General features: G+C 42.8%; 1 protein-coding gene and 1 non-coding gene across 2 annotated transcripts in view; both read left to right on the forward strand.

The window, feature by feature from the left end:
• Positions 1-27,502, forward strand: part of LOC125739920 (uncharacterized) — a 645,903-nt gene that overhangs the window by 405,337 nt on the left and 213,064 nt on the right. The gene's annotated exons all lie outside the window — the stretch shown is intronic.
• Positions 10,340-10,412, forward strand: trnar-ccg (transfer RNA arginine (anticodon CCG)). The gene has a single exon. It is a non-coding gene; the product is annotated as a tRNA-Arg (tRNA).

Consider the following 27,502-nt stretch of genomic DNA (forward strand, 5'->3'; position numbering starts at 1 on the left):
TTCGCCCCAAAACAGCCCTGCTGCCAAGGTCCATTTGGGTCGGGTGAGGGGACTCCTGTTGTAAATGCTGAAATGGGAATGTTATGCATTATTGTACATGCATCATATCATTCCTAAAGGGAAAATAAACAGAAAATTAAACTTCATTGATATATGGGAGGGGCGAGTAACAGTGTCTTTTTCAATGGGCTACTTCAGGGGTGAGAATATCCTATCATTTGATTGGCTCTCAGTTCCTAATTTTTGACCTAAATATGTGAACTTAAATGTGTGAGCTGGCAAATGAGGTTTCTGCAGGCTAATTTTCTGCTGAATGATCAGTTCAGTTAATCATTCATTACAATGTTTTGGTTTTTACCAATACAGTGATAGTAAACAGAACATTTATTAAAAACAAATTTTAATATTCTGCAGAGTAAAGTACTGCAGCCTACAGTAGACTGATACTGACTCTTTATTAATATGTGTATAAATGGTGTAATAGGGAGTGAGAGTTAATCAGCTGGGTGATTTTCATACTGTCCCTGCAGGTGTGTCCACACTGAACACGGTGTCTGTACAGAGAGGAGGATCTGTCACCATCCCATGTTCCTATGATGAGAGATATAAAACACATGTGAAATACTGGTGCAATGGGAGTGACTGGAGCTCATGTACTCCCATAGTACGCACTGACTCTCCAAAGGAAAGCGGTGAAGTGTCAATCATAGATGATCCTGACCAGCGAGTCTTCAATGTGACCATGAACAATCTGACAGCTACTGGTTCCTACTGGTGTGGTGTGGACATCACCGGAGGTGCAGCTGTGGGAACACGGGTTTACCTGTCAGTCACTGAGGGTAAGATGTCTGTACTGCAGACTGTAGCCAATAAGATGCACAGTATGTAACATGTCAGTCAGGCAGAAAGGAAGGAAGGACATTAACATGGAAAATGTTTTCAATATCAATTTTATGAAACTTAATTTACTATCAGTTATGTATGTTTAATGGCTATAATTTAAAGTGTCTGTATGAATGTACAGGAAAATTAACTTGCATATTAGTATTAACTCTAAGGGAGACATCCCATAATACAGCCTGATGACCTCATCAGATACAGGTTCTGCTCTGTGTCTGATCTGCATGTTACACCTGGCAGCTGTATAGAGGCCTCAGGATTCACATATTTCTAGTTTATGATACATTTGTATAATATGACAAATATTACAGATCTGACTATTTTCTCCATCAGACACCCAGTCAGATGTCTTTCATAAAACATCACAGGCATCAGCTTACTGAAAACAGACATACAGACATATTCATCTTACAGCCATTTATCATGTGTGCAATGTTTGGAAAACATAAAATGTAGGTTTTTACTCTCATACATCAAAAACTTCCATTCAGATTTCAGACATTTGTAGGGATTAGTTGTTACTAAAGGTGTACAGACTGGGTGATTGTCTGCAGGTAGTTTCTAACTGCAGCAAAGGCCAGTGTTACAGTTAAACTCTGTAATAACTGATCCAGTTCCAGCATGAATACATTATGATTTATTAATAACATTATTTATCTCACCTGCCCACTATCCGGGCCCTGGGATGTGGACACTCTGGTCACAACCTTAATTTATTATTCTGCATCCAAACAGATATTTTACTGAATATTTCTGGTTATTCATTTTCAGTTTTAGAAATGACCTTTCACAGTCTGTACTGACTGACAGATCAGGGCAGAGGTGCTGTAAAAAGGGGGGTAGAGTTAGGATGATTCCATGGACCCCCAATTGATGTGACGTAAAGAAATTAGGAACATAATCGGATTGGTCCAGGCTGGGGGCCCAATCTGATATGCTTTCAGGGGCCCAAAATCGCTACTGGCCTCCAGGAACAGGGATGTTTATTTTTTATGTAACAAACCTCTCTCTTGTTTCCACTGCTGTCCATTTTTGGCACATGATGAAGAAGGAGGGAATAATGAAAAACAGAGGTAAGCATCCAGCAGCACTTACAGCAGTGTGGTGTCCAGCTATGAGCGTCTCCCTGATCACACAGTGATGGGAAACTTCTGTTACTTTATGGGAACATTGATTTTCTTTTATTCCTTAATTATAATTTCCCTGTGATGGCATCACATCCAGGTTGAGCCCCTGCTTTGTGCTCTATGCTGCTGGGGAAAGGCTGAAGGCCAGCTTAGAAGATGGATGGATGGATGGATGGATATATGGATGGATATAAAATGTTGTTTAAAGTCACAGCAAGAAAGATAAGATAATAAGAGAATCCTTTATTAGTCCCACAAGCGGGAAATTTGCATAGTCACAGCAGAAAGTGGACAGTACAAGAATAGAGTAGCAAAAATTAACAGAAATATGATAAAAACTATATATGTACAAGTGGAAATATATAAATATTAATAAATGTACAACATTAACAGTAAAACTGGCAGTTAAAATTCTGTAGCTATTTTCATATTATTTGTTAATGTCTCCTGTTACATGTATCCTGTGTAACAGTACAGATTTGGCTGTACCATGTTGTTATAAAGCATGTCAGATTTTACTGTTTAAATCCAGCCTTTTATTCAGCTCCTTGGTCCAGCTCTCTCTGTATGTAGGACTTGGTTTATTGGTGCTGCTGTTCATGCTTATAATTCTATCAGATTAGATTCACTGCACTGTTCTTCAGATTAAAATGTGTTACGTGTGACTGACAGACACACTGATGTATTATATGTCTGACAGGTGGGAGCAGGTTCTGGATGCTGTACTGAAAGCTGGGACTGGTGTGTTTTATCTGATCTGCACCATCATCGCCATTCAGCTGCACTGGAGCACCTATAGAAAGAGGGGATCCAATCAGAGATAAAATTAGGGAGGGGTGAAAATGGGTCTTAAGAAATTCTGATATACAAGCTTAATTTACAAGAAATATACAAGCTTGTTTATCCTGTTAAAATGATTAATGTACAGCTTCTATTAGCGCATATAAATGAAAAACCATAAGGCTGTATCAGCAGGTTCCTGCTGTGCTTGTATGAAATGTGTCTCCATATAGTTTTGTTTATGCTGTAATCAGAAGAGCAAGAAAGTACAGTGGTACCTCGACCCACGAACAGTCCTGTTCACGAACAAATCGGGTTACAAACCAGATGTTCTAAAATTTTTGTACTGGCTCGCGAACCGTGTTTCAGGCTGCGAACACAAACATCCCCCAAACGGGTCCATTGAAAGCGCTCCAAAGAACCACCTGAAACACGAATAAGTGAACATTATAACTGTTAGAGTGTATCTGTGTATTTTATCATATTATTATCCTCCTATATGTGTACGTGCAACCCTTAACAACTAACCCATGGCCCAGAAAGGGTTGCAGACAAGATGTCCTCACAGGGGCCTACCAGATTGTGACGCAGGAATAAGAGACCTTGAGAAAGGAAACAGATTCTGTCAACATAGCAGGGGGCCCACCTTGAGATATGTAATGCTTTGTATTAACCCTGTTTCACGGAGGCCTCACACAGCATTGACTAGTTAAAGACAAGACCCATGTAACCCCTCCCCTACCCTATAAATAAAGAAGCCAAGGGACTGTCCGGTGTGACACTCAACAGAGGCGCAGATACTGTCTGTTGCACCTGAAGTGGGCACCCTTGCGCAAGTAAAACAGAAAGACGTGTGCTGTCTCGAATATTCCTGGGTCCTAGAAGTGGAAGTGTGTGAGTGGTAAGCTGCGGCGCTTCCTCACACAGGAGATTGTAGGAGTGAAAGCTACGGCGCTTTCTCCAACATAACTAGATTGTAGGAGTGAAAGCTACGGCGCTTTCTCCTAACAATAACGGTTGTGGAATGTATCAAAAACTTGTCGCAGATGCATGTCTTTACTATATTTCTTCAGGGATTGAATATTTGAAAAAAAAAAATAGAGAGAACGTTCTGTCATAGCTTTTGTGATGGTTTTTAACAGTCACATATCAATGCATAAAATCACAGTACTTCATTAATAACAAATTATTAAGTAACTCCTACTTCTGTTATATTCTCCATTCACACATAGTGACAACTGCGTATTGTTTGTTTGCAGTACAAACAAAGATGTCCATCGCCATACAGCGCGTGGCAGTATGAGATGTGCATAAAAAATTCAGGCATATGAAAATAATGTACAGTGTAATGAAAAAATCACATTTTCGAAAGTACTGTATTGTTGTTTACTCTGTCTTTTAATGTTAATTATTTAGTTTTTGGGGGGGATGTTTTGTGGTTCTTTTCCGTGTTTTGGCGTCTTTCGAGCGAACAGCCTGCCAACAAGCGTATGCTCAGTTGGTTATTGGTCCGCCTTCCGTAAACATGTTATTTTTATTATTTTTTTGTATTTACATTATTTTAAATAGGAAAAATTGATTCAGGTCGAAAAATTTTCGGGTCACGAACTGAGTCCTCGAACGAATTAATTTCGTGAACTGAGGTACCACTGTATGGTCATGCTACTGTAACTGCAGTGAGGCCTCTCTCACACGGCCCTGCTCAGTCTGTCCAGTCATACCATGAGAGTCAGTGGAATATAGAGAGATTGGTCTGCAGTGTTGGATTACCTGATGGGAACCAGTAGAGCCAGTGCTTTGTATGACTGATAGCTTTTGCTTCACAAACGCGTTGCTGCCACCTGCTGGTTAACTGTAGTATAAGTGTTAATAATAATTTACTCATTAGTGAAACTTAAATTGTTTGTTCTGATTTAATAAATGATTGATATAGATATGGTTTACTGTGCAGTTTGTATTTTCTGGAGATATTAAACTGATTAAAAAGAAGAAGAATTTTTCAAGCTTAAAGTGAATGTTTTTGTGGTTTTCAGGTCACGTTGCAGTACCAGATCCCACCAATCAGTGACCCTGTCAGAGAGTGATGTAACACAGAGCTGTCAATACCTGTCCCAGTTTCCCTCTTTGTCCAGCTGGTGTCGCTGGTAATTCCACTTTCTGTTCCCCTAGTCTATTATGCTTCACAGGTCCTAGTGTGTTCCACTGCTGTCTGGGCTGCTGTGTGGCTGAATGGGTTGAATGTTTAGCAGAAAACCAAGCATTTTCCTTGTCATGGGTTTGAGGCTCTACAGAGCCCAGCTTCACTTTGTTTGACATTTTGAGTTTTTGTTTTTTTCCCATTGTTACCTTGCATTCTGGTTATTTCTGTATCGGATCTTGTTTTTGTTTGTATCTGGTTATCTGCAGTAGTTTTGTAATTATTTCACCTGTGTTCCCTTTATCTCCAGTGTAGCCTTAGTCCCTAGTGTGTAATTGATGGTGATTACCCTCACCTGTTCTTCATTGCCCACAGCCTCTCGTTTAGTTATAGCCCCCACCTGTCCTTTGTGGAAGCCCTCGTTATTATGTGTATTTAAGTGCCTGCCCCCACCCTGTTCCCGAGTCGGCCATTGTATTTGTTCCTGCGTGCGGCTGCTCACTCCCTGCCTTTCTCTGTGTTCTGCATTGTTTTCTTCTGTGCTTCTCCTTGCTTTCATTCTTGTTTTCTACCTGCCTGTCTTTATACCCCTCATGCTTCCTTTTGTTTCTCTTTGTTTTGAGTTCAGATACAATAAAGTCCCTTGTTGTTTCTGTGAGCTGCAACATGGATCGTCCATCACTCCCCCCTGCCACACTTACCAATTCTCTGTAGAGGGGATGTAACCTAAAGTACGCTACTCTCCCTAAACCGCTGCTTAGAGACTTGGTGCACATCTCAAAACATTGCCTTTATTTATAATTAGATTCAAGATTCAAGAGGTTTATTCATCACATACAGTAGAACTTGTAGTGAAATGTATCTCTGAGTCACCCTATTTGAACATTTGAAGCAATGATAATTCACATGGTGTCCGACCCGCCCATATATATTCTTATAGTACACAGACCACCGGGATCATACACTTTGCTTCTGAGAGAATTCGGGGAACTTCTCTCGGACTTTTATTAACTCCCGATTCCAGCCCACATGGGGCCACTCATCCTGACTTTACCCCTGTAGCTCTGCCCGAGGTCACCCTGGCCCCTGTAGCTCCGCCCAAGTTTGCCTTGGGCCCTGCATATTGGCACGAGGTCACCCCCATCCTAGTGGGGATGGACCTGGAGGATACCGCTCCAGAGGACTTGGAGTGGGAACCCTTGGACCTGGTCCTGAGTCCCACGTTTCAGGCTCCAGCCTCCACCTGAGGCTTGGGCTTATTAGGCCCCAAGCACCTGTTCCATCTGTGGTGCAGGCAGGGGAGCAGTACAGGGCCAGGCTGGTTCTCTGTCTTTCAAAGGGGGAGACAGGGACATATCACTCATGCCAGCCATCCAGGACCAGTTTCCAACTCTCCTGCCTATTACCGTCCTGCAGTCCCCCTGTCACCCTCCAGTCCCCCTGTCACCCTCCAGCTCCCATTCTGTAGTCTCCTCATCGCCCTCCAGTTCCCATCCTGTGGTTTCCATCCACACACTTCACTTGCCTCCATCTCCTAAATTTTAGCTGCTCATTCTTCATCTAGGCCTGTGGTGGTCTATTCACCCCATCCTTGTGTGTCTCGTCCCCACTCTGGCAACCTTCCAGTGTCCCTTTGACCCGAGTCTATTACTACCCAGTCCCTTCCTCCTCGGTTCCTGAGCCTGTTGTCCCATCAGGCTCATTTTTTTTCCTTTCCCTTTCAGTTCCCCTTCTCTTTCCTGGTCCTGGCCTCTTGTTCCTGTTCCTGTCCCTCAGTCCTCACATCCTGTTTCCAACTGGTCTCTCTCTGGTTCTGTCCCTCAGTTCCCGTGTCCTGTTCCCAGTTTATAGGTCCCTGGTCCCCAAGGTCTGTTCCCAGCTGTGTTCCCTCATCTGGTGGCCCCATCCCAGTTCCTGTTTACCCTGTGTGTCCTACCTCCCTTATTGTTTCGCCTCCTGGTTCTGTCTGTCCCATTCCCTGTGTTCCATGGTATATCTAATGTCATGGAATTTTTTTGTACCCTTCTACTGACTGATACCTTTCAGGAATGAGATCCCTTTGATGCTTTGTAAGCTCTATGTGAATCATGTCAGGAAAATCCTACTAGAACAGCTGAACTTCATCTGGGGTTAATCAGCGTCACTTTAATTGCCTGCAGGTGTGAACCCAAAAAGACTGTCTGCTGTAATGAAATCAAAAGGTGCTTCATCAAAGTATAAGTTTAAGGGAGTGCAGACTTACTGTATGCAACTTGCATATTTTTTATAGTTTCCCCCTAACAGATTTGTTTGCTTTTCAATTGAATTGTGCAGATTACAGGTAACATTAAAGGTGGGAAAAGTTTTGAAATGATTCATTTTGGCCTCATTTTTTACATTACAAATGCCAGGTATTTTAACAGGGTTGTGTAACTTTTATATCCACTGTAAACATGTTAATGAAAATGTCAGCCGTCTGGCGGTGAAACGATGTAAATTACTTCCACAATCAATCTATGGAAATGAAAATTACTGCGTGTCACCAGAACATAAAGTAAAATGGTCATGGGAGATTAGTACTTGCACTAAATCACAATTTCATGATTAAGATGAAGAAACAGGATAAGCAGCTGGAGGACGGATGAATGAATGAATGACCTCTGCTGTATAATCAAATACTCACAGTAATCTGTAGTCACAAATAAGCAGAAAAGGTAGATGTTTAGTGAACAATTTTTTTCCATTACATACAGTATAGAATAATGTGTGACCTATTGTGGTTTAAACACTTCCTGTTTGTAGTGCAGAGGTTAAATGTAGCCTGACAGAATGATTTTACACTTGACTGCAGTCTTGTTTGTGTCCACCATGTGGCAGCAGTATACAGGAATGGTCTTATTCTGTCTCGTGGCTGATGTGTGTATACATTCATATACCCTGATAGCATGGAATTTTGCCTCCAGCTTTGTGTCTTCGATCTAGGCAGGAGCGAATTACCTACCAACAACAGTATATTAAATTATGTATAGTATATTACAGTATATTATAGTATATGTACAGTATATTAAAGTATGACAGAATTATATTATGCACTTTTCTTTAGGAACAAAATTGCATAGTTGCATAGTTAAAGTAACAGGAAATCCAGCAGGAATGGGATCTTAAGAGAACTTTGCCAAAGACTGCATCAAGACTGTAAGAATGACACTGATCCAGCACCAGCATTGACCCCCCCCAGCTTCTCAGGACAGGAAGTCAGTCCAGACCAATTACAACCCCCCAGCCAATAAGCTACCTGCAAGCTGCAGGGTTTATTGTCCTGCAGACAGTTTCCTGCTGTTGTAGAGCCCCAGCCACACATGCCACAGCCAGCCATTACTGTAAGTGATGATGTTGGTGAGGTGGGCTGTGCAAAGGCAGCATGACGATAAAGTTTGTGGTCAGTTGGTGAGTAGGATCTATATCTATAATGAAATGACAGGCTGTGAATTTGGGCATCTGTGTCTGTCGGGGGCTGAGAGAAACACAAATAGCTCTCAGTCTGATAGGACGGCTGATAAGGCCCAGGTGAAGTGAATCAATGTGCTCATCACCTGACTTTGCCCCCCCCAGGACAGCCCCCACCCCTGTCTTACAGTGACACCTTCCTATTAGGCCTCTTGTTTCCTACTGATCCACAGAGATTAAAAGGACCTACTACAGTGACACTATAGAAAACTGTATAACACATAATAAAGGCTGAACCAAAGGCCTGAGGACAGACCCTCTGTATACAGCACACAGTGTTTCTGCAGAGTGTCACACTCACATCCTGTATGACGACATTTCTGCTTCTCAGAATAAGTGTCTGAGAATATTTTCTGCATCATGCTAATGATTTAGCTGCTTTATGCTTTATGCGCATGAGTGAAAAACATATAGGACATATTTGCTTCACTTGCATGTATTTTTATTCTCTGAGCTACAATGATTCTGGAGAGGACCTGAGAGGCTCGGAGGGCCAGTGAGGCCGCAGGGTGCTGAGAGAACTGCAGGGCAGGAGCAGGAGGACAGCGTGGCTCCTCTCCTCTCAGCCGCAGCAGGAGTGTCGTCAGGCGGGATAACGTCGAGTAGACAAGAGTCTGGGTGACTGATCCAGATAGTGTGTCCCCCATCTCCCTCTGTTGGAGACGGAGACTCAGCCAGCCCCTCTACTGCAGCCCAGGAGATACTGCTGACTGCACCGGGACTTAGGATAGAGGACAGAGTGTCAAACCAGCCCACCATGGAGACACGGGGCTCTGGAGGGTCAATGTGGGGGTGTCTTCTTCATCGTGGAGGAGAGCCCAGTATGGGTGGGGTGATCCACCCGCCGGGCGACTCCTCAGGGTCCTCGAGGTCGCTCTTGCTCAGTGGGTCGTTGAGGGGATTGTCTACCAACCATCACTGTGCGTGAAGCTCAGATACTAGGAGGAGGTCAGGGGAGAGTGTGCAGGTGGAGATGTGAAGCGAAGGAGGTTCCTAGAGATACCTGTTATCTTGCTCATTTGACTTCCTCTGCCGGCCCCTGGAGGATGGGCTCCACCTCTGCGTCTGGTTCCTCAAAAGTTTCTTTCTTCTAGGGAGATTTTTCTTGCCACTGTTGCCTCTGGCTTCCTCACTGGGGGCTTTGGGCAGCGATAATGTAAAGTGCCTAGAGACACTGTAATGGGAAAATGCACTGAAGGATTGAATTGTTCAATCATTCTGTCACAACATGCGGGAATCCCGGATAGGTGTTTCGCAAAACAGAAAGGAGGTTTAATTAAACTATTCACACAGGGACTGCAAATTAACACGACTGCAGGGATCAGAATGAGAAGGTTAGGACAAAGAAGGACACGGACGGACAGGAGAAGTGATGTTAATCACCAGACAAGCGATGGTGAGACAAACAGGTGCTTGTATACATAGACTAATGAGGGGCAACAAGCATCAGGTGTAGCCCATCATGGTCACGTGAGGGAGGAGACAGGAGGGTCAGGCAGACATGGCAGGCAGGATGTGATATCACTGTTTTATACCTCGCAGTTTATTTCAGTTTACTTGTGAAGCTGCAGAAAATGGCTGTGAGTCACATGACTAACACAGGAAAGTGGGCAAGCTGAAGATTTACGTTTTTTTTTTCTTTGGCTGCAGCTGCAGCTAAGAGCAACTGGACTGCAACAGTGAAATGATGGATCTTGAGGCCTTACTGTCAGGAGCCCATGTCTCCTGTTGGTCTTGCTGTGGTTCCTCAAAATCCCTCTGTGTCTTTAGCTCATCATGATATTAGATATCTGACTGATACACCTGCTATCTCAGCACTCCTGAGAGTTGGCTTTGAATGTGACCATGACTGTGTCTCTCTGCAGTTTGCAGGCTTCCTCTGATCCTTCCTCTGATCACTGATACCACTGACCCAGTGGCCTAATGGATAAGGCATCAGCCTCCGGAGCTGGGGATTGTGGGTTCGAGTCCCATCTGGGTTATTGGGGGCAGTGTGTGGCTCTGTGGGCTGTGCCTGTAATCAGAAAGTTGCACGTTCAAACCCAGCCTCAGCTTGTGGGTCCTTGAGCGAGGCCCTTAACCCCCAGCTCCCTGGGCGCCGCTATGGGTGGCAGCCCTTCGCAGGCAACTTCCTCTATGAAAAAAGAGCAAGTTGTGGGAGGTGTAAAAGACAATTTCCCTACGGGGATCAATAAAGTATCGATTATTATTATCACATGGCATTTCTCCACCTTCCAGTGCCCTGCGATGGACTGACGTGCTGTTGAAGGTTTACCTCACTTTACACTGTGTGCTTCCAGCATTAGAATACAGATAATTATACTAATAATAAATATGATAAACAGAGAAATTCATGGTCTTCTTTATTCATGCAGATTTTTTATTTTGTGAATTGAGTCTGTGCATAGACAGTTGATTTAATTCTCTACACACTAATAATAATGGTCTGACTTTCTGAAGGGCTAAACATTCAGCCTTGTGGTTTTCTCACTTCCTCTTTAAAGTCTCCACTCCCCCTTCGCTCTGCCTGCTGTGTGTAAGAATAGAAACGACAGAGACAGTGAAGGTACAGAGGATGAGGAAGTGAGTGTCACTCTCCACAGATCTGGGCTCAGTGACACACACAGGCATGGATCCTCTGATGCTCCTGTTTCTTCTCATTGCTGGGCTCACAGGTGAGTGTCACTCATTACAGTGAACTGAGTAGAGATCTCTCTCCTGCTCCTCACACACTGTCAGCTACAGTATGGAGATCAGGATGGAGATCTGGTCAGGAGAAATCGCAAAATGTCAATTCTGCAAAGATTCATCTGCTTTACATAACATTGTATCTGTAATTGTGAATATTTTTTGGATTCCTATGGTTGTATTCATGGGCGTCATTAGGCCAGATCAGTCAGGGCTGTAGCTCTGAGTATTTTACCCCCGATGCCAATCTTCCTTCAAAAGAGAAAAAAGTCAAACCCCTGTTAACTTGACTCAGTCCCTGATCTTTTCAGTAGCTGGAAACTCCCCTGGGTGTTTGTATCAAAACATTTGCAATTGCTATGCTAATATTTGCATGTAACAGGTTATTGATAATATAAATTTAATATCTAAGTATTCATTGTAATACTGCCATGTGTTTCTTTAGTAACCAAACAGTACAAAGACTGTTAGTGCAGATAAAATGCCCTTGTCCTTTGTATGCTTTGATGTTCTGTGTTGTGTACGATTATCTTACTGGGGTCATTTCAGCAGCACAGGTGGTTATGTGAGCAGACAGCCGGGATGCCGTCAGTCATTTCTGTGTGTACAGTCAGAGGGGTCTAAACACCCAGCTTCATGTGCTACTGCAGCAGGTCTCTGTTTATCAGGGCTCAAGATCTGCCTCAATTAAGCCCCGTTCATACTTCCCTTTTCCATGTGGCTTTGCTGTATTTTGGTTGGTCTATGAAAGTCAGTGCTGCCACCTACTGGAAAGATCTAGTCCATTATCTTGCACAAGCGCAGTCGACATGCAACAATGTGCATGATCTCCACCAAACAAAAAATCTGGGCTAAACATGCATCATCAACAGATATCTGGCGTAATCCCTTGATAACGAAATTAATGTCACCTCACCCTGTGTGATACTGAAAGAATAAATTGGTCTTCAGGGGTGGAGATTAGACCTGCTTGTCTTTCACTCTGCAGCAGGTTTGCAGAGCTAGTTAAGCTCTAGCTGTTAGACACTGGGGGCAGCGTGGGGGCCTCACACCTCCAGGCTTGTGGTTTTGGTATCTGGCCCAGCTCTCTGTGTAGAGGTTGCATGTTCTTCCTGTATATATACTGGTTTCCTATGAGGTCTCTGGTATCATATCTAAAGTCACATGGTCTAGGTGGATTGGTGCCTCTAAAAGTGCCCATAGTGACTGTATGTGAGTGTTTGCCTTGTGACAGACTGGAATCCTGTCCTGGATTTTCCTCTGCCTTGTGCCCTGTGCTGCCTTATATCAGCTCAATGCTCCCTGTACTTTACTGACTTTGTACTGGAAAAGTATGTAGAAAATGAATGAATGAATGAATGATCTAAAATATGTGTAGACCTTTATTAATTGTTATTTGCACACATTTATTAATTGCCAATATCACATTGCATGAGTACGAGTTGGAATCTAATTCTTGCCTTCCCCCATCTTGCTCTCCATAGCTCAGGGCTGATGGCACAGGGGCAGCCGATGTGTGGCCCCCTGGAGCTGGGGGTTATGGGCCTTGGTCAAGGACCCACAGACATGTGACTATTCTGCCGAGGCTGGGTCTCGAACTGGCGACCTTCCGATCACGTTTGCAGTTTATGTATCTTGCTGCTGTATGAAAAATTTCCCCCCAGGATCAATTAAGTTCATCTGATCATATATTATTATATGATTCCCCAGATGATGTAGACTTACAGCAAAAGGGTCACGGGATTTGAAACTATCATGTGGTATCAGGTACAACATGCAGGTCTGTGTAATATGGACTGTGTCAGATTTAGATAGAACTGGCTTTTATAATATAACTTTCATTAATCCACAGATTTGATTTTTACATATTTTCTGCATAATCTGGTTAAAATTGAGGGGTCTAGCGTTACCCCTGACAACTTCCATCCATTGCATGGATATACACTGACCACTGCTGTAGCAAAGTGCATCACGGGACCCAAACCACAGCGACCACAAGCTGCTCTCAGCCCTGGAGCCTCATAGGATATTTCACAGTGTCACAAATTTTGACTTTAGATGTTTGCATCTGTGGAGTTTGTGAATTATAATGATAAATGTATCACAAGGGTATTTCTCTGCAGTTCTGCATGTCTTTCAATTGTCTGTTAATATTTATTTGGGTGCTGTTTGTCATTCTTTGTATACTATGTCTAAACAAGTAAGCTTTCCAATGCAGTTGTAGAATATGGCAAATAAAACGTTTTTTTTTTTTTTTATATCTATACAAATTTTATTGTTCTAGTATCAGCAAAATAATTAATATATTATCCATTCTATAGCTCTTGGCATCATTGCATGTTATCACTATCAATGCATAAAAAGCCTGCTTGAATTCGAAACTAACATTATATAAATTTTTTTGGTTTGTCACCTGATTTTCATGCATAACTTACAGTTTACCAGAGAAATATCTTGGATTTATCTAAGATGATATTTGATATTTCATGACTAATGAAAATATTGTCAGTCTAATGGACAAATAGCTTTTACTACCTTGAGTACTTTCAAGAAAAGCACAGGCTGAAATTACAGTTCACAGCCACACGAGGGAAGCAAAGCTATGGACACTGTGTGTCAACGTAGTAAATGAGAATGTGAGCGCTCTGGTGGTGAAACAGTATAAATACTTTTGCAGTCAGTCTATGAAAATGAAAGGTACTGTAGATTATTGTATGCGGGCGCTGGGGAACGTAAAATAAAATAGTGACTAGAGACAAGTACCCGCTCTCGATCACAGTTGCATGTTTAAGGTAAACATACAGACAACAGAGACTTTTCAATACATTACGAATAACATTCGTAATAGATTTATATGTTTAAATTCTAATTGCTCCTTGATGACTGGTGCCCTGACCAGGATAAACAGCTGGATGATGGATGGATGAATGAATGAATGAATGAATGAACCCTGCTGTAAAATCAAATACTCTCAGTATTCCGTAATCACAAATAGGGCAAACAGATAGACGTTTACTGATTTTTTTTTTTTATTATTACATACAGAAAAACGGATGATCTATTATGGTTTAGTCACTTCCTGTTTTTAGTGCAGAGGGTAAATGCAGACTAACAGAATGATTTAACATTTTTGTGCAGTCTTCTTTGTGTCCACTATGTGGCAGCAGTATACAGGAATGGTCTTATTCTGTCTCGTGGCTGATGTGTGTATACATTCATATACCCTGATAGCAAGGAATTTTGGTAACAACAGAGGGAGAAGTCCCCCCCCAGGAAGTAGAAGCAGAAGGTGAGGACAGCTCACTTAATTATCAGTCACTGTATCTCAGTGCTGCTATACTTTGTCTTTCTTGCAAAGGAAGTTTATTGTCTTGCCGACAGTTTCCTGCTGATGTAGAGCCCCAGCCACACATGCCACAGCCAGGCATTGCTGTAAGTGATGATGTTGGTGAGGTGGGCTGTGCAAAGGCAGCATGACCATAAAGTTTGTGGTCAGTTAGTAAGAAGGAGCGACACCCCATGTAAACCGAACAGAAGAGTGCAGAACCTGTATAAACCAAGTGGAGGGGAGAAAGTGGGTTTTTATTGGACTCCAGGAGTCCTGGTCACAGACAGAGACAGAGAAACAGTGAAAATATGGAGAATCCGGAAGGGAGTGTCAGTCTCCACAGACCTGAGGTCAGTAAGACCCAAATAAGTGTATTTTATCTGTGTTTTATCTGTAAGAATTTCTGTAATGAAACAACAGGCTGTGAACTTGGGCGTCTGTGTCTGCGTGTGTCTGTTGGAAGCTGAGAGAAACACAAACAGCTCTCAGTCTGATAGGACTGCTGATAAGACCCAGGTGAAGTGAATCAATGTGCTCATCACCTGACTTTGCCCCCCCTCCCAGGACACCCCCCACCCATGTCTTACAGAGACACCTTCCCATTACACCTCTTGTTTCCTACTGATCCACATAGATTAAAAGGACCTACTGCAGTGACACTATAGAAAACTGTATAAAACATAATAAAGGCTGAACCAAAGGCCTGAGGACAGACCCTCTGTATACAGCACACAGTGTTTATACAGAGTCTCACACTCACATGCTGTATGACGACATTTCTGCTGTTCAGAATAAGTGTGTCTGAGAATATTTTCTATATCATGCTAATGATTTAGGTGCTTTATGCTCATGCACAAGAGAAAAGTGAGGGAGTTAAGAACCGTTAGTGCAGATAAAATGCCCTTGTTTTCTGCATGCTTTGATGTTCTGTGTTGTGTACGATTATCTTACTGGGGTAATTTCAGCAGCACAGGTGGTTATGTGAGCAGACAGCCGGGATGCCGTCAGTCATTTCTGTGTGTACAGTCAGAGGGGTCTAAACACCCAGCTTCATGTGCTACTGCAGCAGGTCTCTGTTTATCAGGGCTCAAGATCAGCCTCAATTAAGCCCCATTCATTCTTCCCTTTTCCTTGCGTGTTTGCAGCAGCTTGTTTCCATGCTACATTTACCTGTTGCTGCAGATGGTCGTCGCTGTTGCCTGCATGCAGTAGTGATATTCTGTCAGACCAGAAGAGTAGGGATGCATCGCAACACACACAAGTCCAAGCAGTGTAGTGAAAAGGTTGCATTTTTTCACGTGGGCGGCCACTGCAGGTTCCCATCCAGTCTGTAGCTAAACATCTGAACAGGATCAAAGTGAACAAAGCCGAAGTTGCAGACGGAAAATGTGGAAGGAAATAAAGATACTGAGTGTTTTGTTTCAAACTCTATTCCAACTGTCCATAAACTGTGAGGTTGTTCCTGATCTCTGGAAGGACTCTACCATCATTCCAATCCCAAAGGTCTGCAGACCTAAAACACTGGACGACCTTCTGCCTATAGCATTAGCATCATTAGCAATGAAAACTCTTGATAAAACTATTAAAGCAGAAATCCTGAACCTAATTGCACCAGTTTTTGACCCCCTGCAGTTCGCAGCCAGGAGAGGTGCTGATGATGCAAAGTTGTTTATTTTGAATGCTCTGCATGCACATTTAGAGCAAACAAATACATAAGCAGGGTGGCATGGTGGTGCAGTGGTTAGCACTGTTGCCTCACACCTCTGGGACCCAGGTTCAAGTCTCTGTCTAGGTTACATGTGTGTGGAGTTTGCATGTTCTCCTCATGTCATCGTGGGGTTTCCTCTGGGTACTCTGGTCTCTCCCCCCCACAGTCCAAAAACATGCTGAGGCTAATTGGAGTTAGGCGTCATACTTTTAGTACATACATACGTACGCACGGAAGGGGGGAGGGGGGTCTAAAAATTTGACCGGATTTTGCGTATGTGTGCTTATGCTGGAGGGGGTGAATCAACTTGAGAAATTTCAAAATTAAGTGTTTCGTTCGCGAAACCTGACCTGCTGGAGTGCATTCCATACGTGCATATAACTCAAAACGTCTTTAGTTCATCTCCCGATCATCAGCCATTTTTGAAGGTCACAGTGCACTGAAATGTCGGCCGACCAAAAACCTTCTTTGAATCCATTACATGAATATGTATATGGGTAGTAATCTCTTAATTTCAGTACATAGCCTAATTTACAGTTCGGACTTCCGATTTGGGTTCTAAAGCCGTGATCAAATGGTGAAATACGCCATCTTATGTATTTGACGTTTAGTTCAATATTGGCCTCTGCACAGAGTAAACAGTTTTTTTTAGCGAATGTTCAGGAGTTTTCATAGAATTTCAAATTTTCAAGCTCCATTATGGCACGTTAACTGTCCTGCGTCTGCCATGCTTATGTCGACTTTTGAGGAATACGCTAGTCCTTATAGCTTATTCCTCCAAGTGCCGACTGAAATACTACATGTATAAGAATTGAAGAAGTCTTATTTGTTGCATTTCGTTTCATTTGAATGTGATTTTATTACAGTAAATCTCATGACATAATTCTTTTGTTATTCCTAAAGTTAACAGGAACGTTTGTAGCTCCAAAAAGCAGTGCATAAGTCGACTCATGCGTACGTACGCGGGGGGGTGGAGGTCAACTACCCAGCGTATGTGTGCGTGCAGGGGGGGGCGGAGGGGGGTCCAAAAAATCGGTAAAATGTGCGTACGTGCTAAAAGTATGGCCCCCTACTCAATTGCCCATAGGTGTGTATGTGTGAGTGAATGGTGTGTGAGTGTGCCCTGCGATGGGCTGGCCCCCCATCCTGGGTTGTTCCCTGCCTCGTGCCCATAGCTTCCGGGATAGGCTCCGGACCCCCCGCAACCCAGTAGGATAAGCGGTTTGGAAAATGGATGGAAATACATACGCGGGATTACCTTTTGTTGATTTTCCATCACCATCAGTCTTTCCATCAGCCTTTAACACAATTGTTCCGTTACTTGAAATACATATTGTGTAAAGTTTAAGTAAGGAATAATTGACGACGGGCCGTTGAATTATTAGAAAATAATGCACACCCGAGGTGGTAATGCGGCCACGACGCGAAGCGGAGTGGCCGTTACACCTCGGGTGTGCATTATTTTCTAATAATTCAACGGTCCGGAGTCAATTATTCCGCTTATACTACGGTTGCCACACCTCAAGACATCGATCAGATGATATATTTCAAGGGATTCGTCCGGTTTTTCTACTTAAATCGCTATTGTGAGTAGGATTATTTCTTCCGCATCTCATCCAACGACTCTTTTGCTAGTTCCAAAACGTCATTTTAAAGCTGGCAATGGAGGCTTGAGCCGTTGATAGCAGACTAATGCAGTTAATAATGAAGTTATTAGAAAGAGAGCGAGAGAGACAGAGAAAGAGAAACAGAGAGCTTGTATGAATTAGGCTACCTCTGTGTGTCCCTCAACAGTGTTCTGAAGCACCGTCTCTAAACTGTAAGTCTGCTTTAAGATGCAGCGCTGTTATTACCTCGCTAGCGAGAAATGTCATGTGTAGCCTTTAAGTTGGTACACTAGGCTAACTAATACTGCTGCAGACCAGTTGTTGAAAGTTTCATATTCACCGTAAATATTAAAATTTACTTTCGGAAAATCGTCTGTCATGTTGTTGTTTTTGTTAGTCCTGTGTGCTGTATAGGTACTGTATGCTAATTTCCGTTATTACAGTTAACTATGCGAAGTGATATGGAACTGTAATGCGGTCAAGAGAGCTGCCTGGAACTACGTTCGCCGTGCGGTTATCTGAAAATAATTGCACACCTCAGAACGTTCGTCAGCCAATCAGATTCAAGCATTCAACGGTCCCGTAGTATAAATCCGTTTAATATTTCCTCGTAACTTGCTGAGTCCCTTTAAGTGTTCGCATACTTGCCTGCATATTCACCACGTAACCACACTTGCGTATTAGAGCTAGTAGTGGAATGAGCTGCACACAAATACTGTTAAATCTGCTCTTACTACAGCGTCTGCAAACATCTTGCGCCTTCAGTAGCATCGTGGGTATGTATTGTGTTATTTTTATCTGCGAGCACCGATCCTTGTTTTGATGTTTGATACTGTAGCACTATATTTTTGGTTAAACATATATTTGCAGTAAAGAACAGAGCGATAAACTTATATTTGTATATTGCACTGTTTAGGTATGTATATGAAACGCAAACTCGCCTGTAAGTAAATGGTAGCGTCTTGTACTTTCAGTTTTACACTTTCCCTGCTCAGTAAACCTGTGTACAAAGGAACACGCTGTCTTCAGAGTCTTGATGTGGGAAAGAGTTCGCTGGCTGTCTAGTCTTGTACAGGACGTGTAATGAGGGCAGCACAACAGTACAACCTCACATACTTGTCAGACAGCTTATATCTTGTTTTCATTTGGATCGTCAGCTCATGAGACGGATTATCAGTTTCCTCTCTAACAGAACTCAGACAGTAGTTATATATGGCTGAACATCTGAATCCATCTCTGCCTCCACTGGCTCACTGCAGAGTTGTGTACTTTCTCCTTTACTTTTTACTCTGCATACTGCTGATAACAGTGTCATCATGCCTCTTCTCAGTTGGTCAGATCATTCATACGAACCCATAATACAAGAATCTGTAGACTGGTGTGATAAATCCTTTCTGGATTGAAATGTGTCCAAATCAAAAGATATGATCCTCTCACTAAACCACATTCACATCCCGCAACAGCAATTCATGGCACTAATTTTAGAGTTGCCCAGACCTACAAATACTTGGGTACTGTGTTTGATAACAGACTGAGATTTAGTGACAATACAGAGATCACTGTGGAAAAGTCCAGCAGTGACTGTATTTCCTACGTAAATTAAACCCCTTTGGAGTAGATCAAAGACTACAAACAATGTTTTATTCTTCTTTTATTGAAAGTATTTTAATGTTTTTATTTATTTGCTGGTTTAAATCTGTTAAATAGACAACAATCAACTACATGGCGTTGTTAACCTTTATTGGACAAACACATAGATCTCTAGTGCAGTTTAATTCTGAACAAGTCCTTAAAAGCCATGTAAGGTTATCAATGACCCCACCCGTGTCCTATATGGTGACTTTCATATGTTGCCATCAGGAATGTGATTCAGACCCCATGTATGTAAAACAAATAGGAGGAAGTTTGTGTTTGTTCCAGAAGCCATCAGACTGGTGAACAGTAACAGTGCAGGTGATGGTCAGTGTAGCTTGTAAAGTTGCACTTTAACTAAACTTAATGTCACATGCTTGTCTACATAACTATGTATGCATGTATTTTTATTTTAGTGAGGCTGCTTTTGAATTGAATTTTACAAACAGTTTTAAAGTTGTTAGTAGGGGCTTGGGCAGTGTAGTATTGTTTTTGAAAATACCATATACTGTGGTATAATGTTTGGACAGTAAAAATGATCTGGACAGTAAAAATGTAAAAAATAGATTAGCGGATACCTGCACATCTCCTGCAACAATTCTTCTTCTTCTGCTATTTCCTGGTTGACCTCTGCTCTGTAAAAGTCAGGGCTGCCACGTACTGGAAACATCTAGTCAATCCCCGGCAGATAAAAAAAATAAATCTGGGCTACACGCACCTGATGATGAAATTTACGTCACCTCACCAGATCTTACATCACCTGCAGAAAAGGAAAGTATGAATTGGCCTTCAGATTTGTATTTTATTCTGCAGCAGGTTTGGAAAAGTAATTAAGCTCTAGCTGGGCAGCATGGGGGCTTCACACCTCCAGGCTTGTGGTTCCAGTATCTGGCCCAGCTCTCTGTGGGTAGTTTGTATGGTCTCCCTGTATTTGCACTGGTTTCCTATGAGCTCTCTGGTTTTATATTCAATAATACATAGTCCAGGTGAATTGATGCCTGTAAAAGTGCCCATAGTGACTGTATGTGAGTGTTTGCCCTGTGATAGACTGGCATCCCGTCCTGGGTGTTCCCCTGCCTTTGTGACAGACTGCCATCCTGTCCTGGGTGTTCCCCTGCCTTTGTGACAGACTGCCATCCTGTCCTGGGTGTTCCCCTGCCTTTGTGACAGACTGGCATCCTGTCCTGGGTGTTCCCCTGCCTTTGTGACAGACTGGCATCCTGTCCTGGGTGTTCCCCTGCCTTTGTGACAGACTGGCATCCTGTCCTGGGTGTTACCCTGCCTTGTGCCCTGTGCTGCCTCAGATCAGCTCCATGCTCCCTGTACTGTACTGACCCTGTGGAAGATGTGGAAGAAAGGACCTGGTTTGCTCTCTGGCCCTAAAACAGGGCTGCCCAAATGGCAAATTCTGGACTGAAACACAATTCAGTCCAGTCACCCCCCCCAGCCCTGGTCAGTAAATGATGTGGACCTTGGCTATGTGCCCCTGATGGGGATGATAGCTGAGTGACCCTCCCCTAGAACACACCTGCTTTGTTTTCCTGTGTCTTTCCCTTGTTCTTATGCAAAATGACAGTCTTGCTGTTTCCTCACTGTCCTCTTAAACCCATTTCTCTGTGCCATGACTCCTAGTACAATTGTTACACACACCGATAATATATAATATTAACCAGAGATACTGTGATGCTGAAAATGTGAATTCAGTTGGTTGTTTTCCCCACAGGTGCTGACAGTGTGTCCTCAGTGATTCGGGTGACTGTACAGAGAGGAGGATCTGTCACCATCCCATGTTTCTATGACAACATATATCAGCAACATGTGAAATACTGGTGCAGAGGGAGTGACTGGAGCTCATGTACTCCCATAGTACGCACTGACTCTCCAAAGAAAAGTGGTGAAGTGTCAATCAGAGATGATCCTGAGCAGCAAGTTTTCACTGTGACCATCAACAATCTTAAAGCTGGGGACTCTGGTTCCTACTGGTGTGGTGTGGAGATCAGCGGAGGTGCAGCTGTGGGAACACGGGTTTCCCTGTCAGTCATTGGGGGTAAGATGTCTGTACTGCAGACTGTAGCCAATGAGATGCACAGTATATAACATGTCATTCAGGTAGAAAGGAAGGACATTAACACAAAAATTCAATTGAAAATATTTTAATATACAAGAGGCACCTAATTTTACTTTTGATCAATACCATGAATGAGACCTGGGAGAAGTAACAGTGTCAGTTTAAATGGGCTACTTCAGGGGGTTAAATATGATAAGTAATATGCTAAGATGTGTCCTTTAGTGAAAATTGATTTTAAATAAATTTAATAGAAACAGATTAATATATAAATTAACATACAGCAAAGAAGCATCTGTTCAGCTCTGTTACTGATGTTTGACCAATATATATAAATTTGAACAAGTGTATTCCAGCAAAGGAGGATTTTGTGAACTAATCTTATTCTAAACAATAAGTTAATAATTTATTGCACTTTTATCTTGGCAAATATAGTGGCAGGAAATTAATACAACAAATTTAAATAATCTACAGAATGACATAATGTGACCTGCAGTGGGCTGGTGCTGACCTTTTATTAATATGTGTATAAATGGTGTAAGAGGGAGTGAGAGTTAATCAGCTGGGTAATTTTCATACTGTCCCTGCAGGTGTGTCCAGACTGAACACGGTGACTGTACAGAGAGGAGGATCTGTCACCATCCCATGTTCCTATGACAACATGTATCAACAACATGAGAAATACTGGTGCAATGGGAGTGACTGGAGTTCATGTACTCCCATAGTGCGCAGTAACTCTCAAAATAAAAGTGGTGAAGTGTCAATCAGAGATGATCCTGACCAGCAAGTCTTCAATGTGACCATGAACAAGCTGACAATTGTGGACTCTGGTTACTACTGGTGTGGTGTGGGGATCAGCGGAGGTTCAGCTGTTGGAACACGGGTTTACCTGTCAGTCATTGAGGGTAAGATGTCTGTACTGCAGACTGTAGCCAGTGAGATGCACAATATGTAACATGTCATTCAGACAAAAAAGAAGGACATTAAAACAAATAGAGGAGAAAATATTTTAAAAAATAGTTGAAATGAAAAATTTACATAAACTTCAGAAAAAGACACAAAAACTTTTTTTCTCACTGCCGGACATTTAATCAGAGTAAATCTGTTTTAGGTCAGTTAGGATCAGCAGTTTTTTTTGTATTTGTTAAATGTCAGAATAAAGAGAGATTTTTTTTTTTTTTATCCTTTTGTCCTTTGCTTTAGCTTTACATGGGTATGAAATATATGTGTATAATATTAACATATCTGGCTCATATTCATGACTATTTTATTGTTATGTAAATATCACAGTGTTTGTTCCTAATCTGTGTGTTCAGGTTTCCCAGAGCTGTCAGTGGACAAACAGGAGGTGACGGGTGTGGAAGGAGACAGTGTCACTGTTCAGTGTCGCTATACAGACAGTTACAGTCGGAAGCGGTGGTGTAAGGTCAGGCGCTCCTGTGTATCAAGGTCTTGGGGTTTGGATGGGAGGCCTGTTCTGATCACGGATGACAGAGAAAATAACGTCTTCAGTGTGACAATGAGGGGACTGGAGAGGAAGGACACAGGCTGGTATTGGTGTGATACTGGAAACGTGCAGATCCCAGTTCATATTACTGTCAGTCTGAGAACTACAACCACAACCAGCACTGAAAGTAAGTATTAACCTAAAATCTGATTGTGAATCATTTATGCTTAAATTTGCTTAGATAAATACTAAATGAGCCCGACAGCCTTACTCATGAAGGGGGTCTGTGTGTTTTGCTGGATAAATTGGTGGTGGAGGGGTTGTTTTCCAGGGAATAACCAGGGCAGATCCAACCACTGTCTGACACCCAATCAGCACAAGGCTCTATATTATACAGCTCTGGAAAAAATTAAGATATCACTCCTATATTTTTAAACCGATCAGCTTCTTAAAATCCTGGTTTAATCCTGGATCTGCTGGCAGAAGGTTACACTGCACAGCAGGCTGCTTCCAGGCTCAAAGTTACTAAGACAGCAGTAACAAGAACAAAACAAAGCAGGAGACACTGGGAACATCCAGAAACTACAGTATCCATGTAGAGGGTAGAAGCAGCTTTTTAATGCCAGAGACGACTGTCAACTTATACAGCTGTGACTCATAAATCAGAGGATGACCTCATGTGACCTTAAAGAACATTAAATGGTGTGAAGTGCAAGGAATAAAGCAAGTAAGAGGCTTTTCATCATTGAGAAACAGGGAAGAGACAGGTTGGAGTTTACCAGAAAAAGTACATTATACAGAGACACTTTCCCATAAACTGAGAAATAAGTGAAACCAAATGTGAAAAGGGAAGAAGGATTTAGACACTGGAGATGCCAGTTTATACATGGAGATCTCAGCAGGGAGCCGATTAGAACACATATGTGGATGTTAACCATGTCAACCACACTGACCGTGCTTGAGGTGTTTGAGGATCCACAATCATAACCTTAGTCCCATTCGCCAGGTTGGCTGCGTCCATCTACCATTTCTGTTTGTTCTGGAGGGTTAGCAGGTCATCCCTGGTCTGGAGGGTTAGCAGGTCATCCCTGATGAAGCTCCTCCAGAGCTGGTCAGCAAGTACCTGGCTCCATCTCCTTCGGCTGAGTCGCTCTGATGTGGGGTAGATCACCTGAGGAAGGGCTGAATTTGGCCGCCCCATCAGGAGAGTATTGGGTGAGATGGGATCAGGATCAGCTACATCCAAGGACACTTAATCCCTTCTTCCTTAGCTAGTACAGTCCGCAGTATGTGGGCCTAAGGTGCTGTACAAGGCTGCCTTCACTGAGCAGGTGGAGCACTAGGTGGATTAATGTGGGAAGTGATTTTCTGGGCTGCCAGTTGCTCCTTTATAGAGGATCCTAAAGCATTAAGAGCCTCTCAGCTCAGTACTACAGTGGCTCCCTTAAACTTCGTGCCCTGGCTTCCCTCTCCATGCAGTACAGTTACATAATGACGAGGAATGAGTCTGTGTCAAGGCTAAGCATGAGATCTATAGGTACAACACTCTTGTAGTGAGACACTTATACTTCTCCTGTCTCCTTCCGATCTTCACTAAGAAAGGACCAAATCAGTCCATACCTGTGGAGTAAAATGCTGAACAATGCAGTCTCAAACTAGAGGGGGGCAAATCAGCCATCTGAGGGATTAACCACGGTGTCTGTGACACGACATACATCCAAACTGCTTCTCTGGACTGTTGTCTTTCCCCTGAGAACCCAACAGCACCTCATCAGTTCCGCAAAAACATGTTCTGGTCCTAAAAGATGCAGCTGCTCATCATAACCCTTAATCCGCAGTGAGGTGACCCTATGGATCGGATCTAGCAATGGGTTACGCTGCATCCTGGGCTCTGCCATGGCATGTGTGTAGGCGGCTTCCTACCCTAATTAGGCTTGTGTCAAACTTAGGTGTGAGCTACACCAACCTACTGCTGATAGGTACAGCTTCAAGACAAGCGTACTGTTCAGGGAGACTCAATCTCCACACGTCAGAGGAGTTTCTGTTCAGCTGCTCTAAAATCATCAGCCATGGGGCTGCAGCCCCTGTTGGCTGCCCTGTCAGACTGCTGAGCAACTGGTTTCACTGGGGCAGTGAAGGATTGGTAATGACCTCCAGCCACTGGAAAAAAAACACGTAATACTGTTCCACTCCATCCAAACCAGTGTGGTGCTGAGGTAATGTGCTGTATCAGCATACGCTCCTTACCACTCTCTCTCTTTTTCATTAAATGCAGAACAAGGGATCACCTATTATGGTTTTTGTCACTTCCTCTTTGTAGTGCAGAGGTTAAATGTAGACTGACCGGATGATTTTTGTCCACTATGTGGCAGCAGTATACAGGAATGGTCTTATTCTGTCTTGTGGCTGATGTGTGTATAAATTCATATACCTAGATAGCATGGAATTCTGCATCCAAATTTGTCTTACGGATTTAGGTTGGAGTGAATTATATATTAACAACAGTATGTCAGAATTATATTATACACGATATTTTGACCAGAATGTTAATCAGAAAAATTTTCAGATTTGCAGATATAGCCATGCGTAGTTAAAGGAACAGGAAATCTGACAGGAATGGATTCCTAAGAGAACTTTGTGACAGACTGGCATCCTGTCCTGGGTGTTCCCCTTCCTTTGTGACAGACTGGCATCCTGTCCTGGGTGTTCCCCTACCTTTATGACAGACTGGCATCCTGTCCTGGGTGTTCCCCTACCTTTGTGACAGACTGGCATCCTGTCCTGGGTGTTCCCCTTCCTTTGTGACAGACTGGCATCCCATCCTTGGTGTTCCCCTACCTTTGTGACAGACTGGCATCCTGTCCTGGGTGTTCCCCTTCCTTTGTGACAGACTGGCATCCTGTCCTGGGTGTTCCCCTACCTTTGTGACAGACTGGCATCCTGTCCTGGGTGTTCCCCTGCCTTTGTGACAGACTGGCATCCTATCCTGGGTGTTCCACTGCCTTGTGCCCTGTGCTGCCTCAGATCAGCTCCACTGATTCTGTACTGGATACGCATATGGAAGATGGATCACTAAGCTAAAATGCAGTTCAGTACTTATCATATGCCATTCAAAAGACAAAAATGACTGAATTTGATGTATTTACAAATACAGCCTTAGTGTTAAAGGGGTGTGGTCACCACAAAGTGATGATCCCATTCATTCTCCTCACTGTGCCTTTATTACCAGCGACTTAAGCTACTCGTTTTCCTCTCAGACCCTAAAACAGGGCTGCCCAAATGGCAAATGCTGCACTGAAACAATTCGTCCAGTCCCTCCCCATCCCTGCTCAATAAATGATGTGGACTATGGCTATGTTCCCCTGATGGGGATGATTGACCCTCCCCTAGAACACACCTGCTTTGTTTTCCTGTGTCTTTCCCTTGTTCTTATGGCAAAATGACAGTCTTGCTGTTTCACCTCCTCACTGTCTTCTTAAACCCATCTCTCTGTGCCATGAGTCCTGGTACAAGTGTTACACAAACTGATAATATATAATATTAACCAGAGATACTGTGATGCTGAAAATGTGAATTCAGTTGGTTGTTTTCCCCACAGGTGCTGACAGTGTGTCCTCAGTGGGATCGGTGTCTGTACAGAGAGGAGAATCTGTCACCATCCCATGTTTCTATGAGAACATATATCAGCAACATGTGAAATACTGGTGCAGATGGCTTTATAGCCATCTATGTACTCCCATTGTACGCAGTGACTCTCCACAGACGAAGGATGATGTGTCAATCAGAGATGATCCTGACCAGCGAGTCTTCACTGTGAGCATGAACAATCTGCAAACTGGGGACTCTGATTACTACTGGTGTGGTGTGGAGATCAGCAGAGGTTCAGCTGTGGGAACATGGATGGAGCTGTCAGTCACTGCGGGTAAGATGTCTGTACTGCAGACTGTAGCTAATGAGATGCACAGTATGTAACATGTCATTCAGACTTAAAAGAAGGACATTAACACAAACACAGGATAAAATATTTTAATATACTAGAGGAACCAAATTTTAGTATTGAACAACAACATAATTGACACCTGGGAGAAATAAGAGTTAATGTGCTACTTCATGGGGTTTAATATGAGAAGTAACATTCTTTGGTTTAGTTTTAAGTGAATGTTAAATTCATAAAAGCATAAATATATAAATAAACATACTGTAAAAGAGGCTCAGTTGGGCTGTCGGTTACTGTTGTTGGCATATACATGGAAATCGAAATAAACAGGAAAGCAAAACAGGATATTGCAGGCTAATTCTATACTATAATCAGTTAATCATTCATTAAACTTTTATTTTTGCAAATACAATGATAGTAAGTACAACATTTAATCAAAACAAGTTGTTTCATTGTGGGCCCATCGGACAGCAAGGTCGCATGTTGGGCTGGTGCCATCAGTGTAAATAGTGTAAATAACTCTGTGTATTTACCATGTATTGTGTTGTGTGTCTGTTGTGAGTATGACTGGCAGACATCAGGAAACCCCATCTTTGTAGCCTTCCTGTGCTTATCTGTGACTCTGGTACCTGAACCACACTGGTGTCAGACCTGAGGATA

This window comes from Brienomyrus brachyistius, chromosome 4 (assembly GCF_023856365.1).
Source record: "Brienomyrus brachyistius isolate T26 chromosome 4, BBRACH_0.4, whole genome shotgun sequence".
NCBI lineage: Eukaryota > Metazoa > Chordata > Actinopteri > Osteoglossiformes > Mormyridae > Brienomyrus > Brienomyrus brachyistius.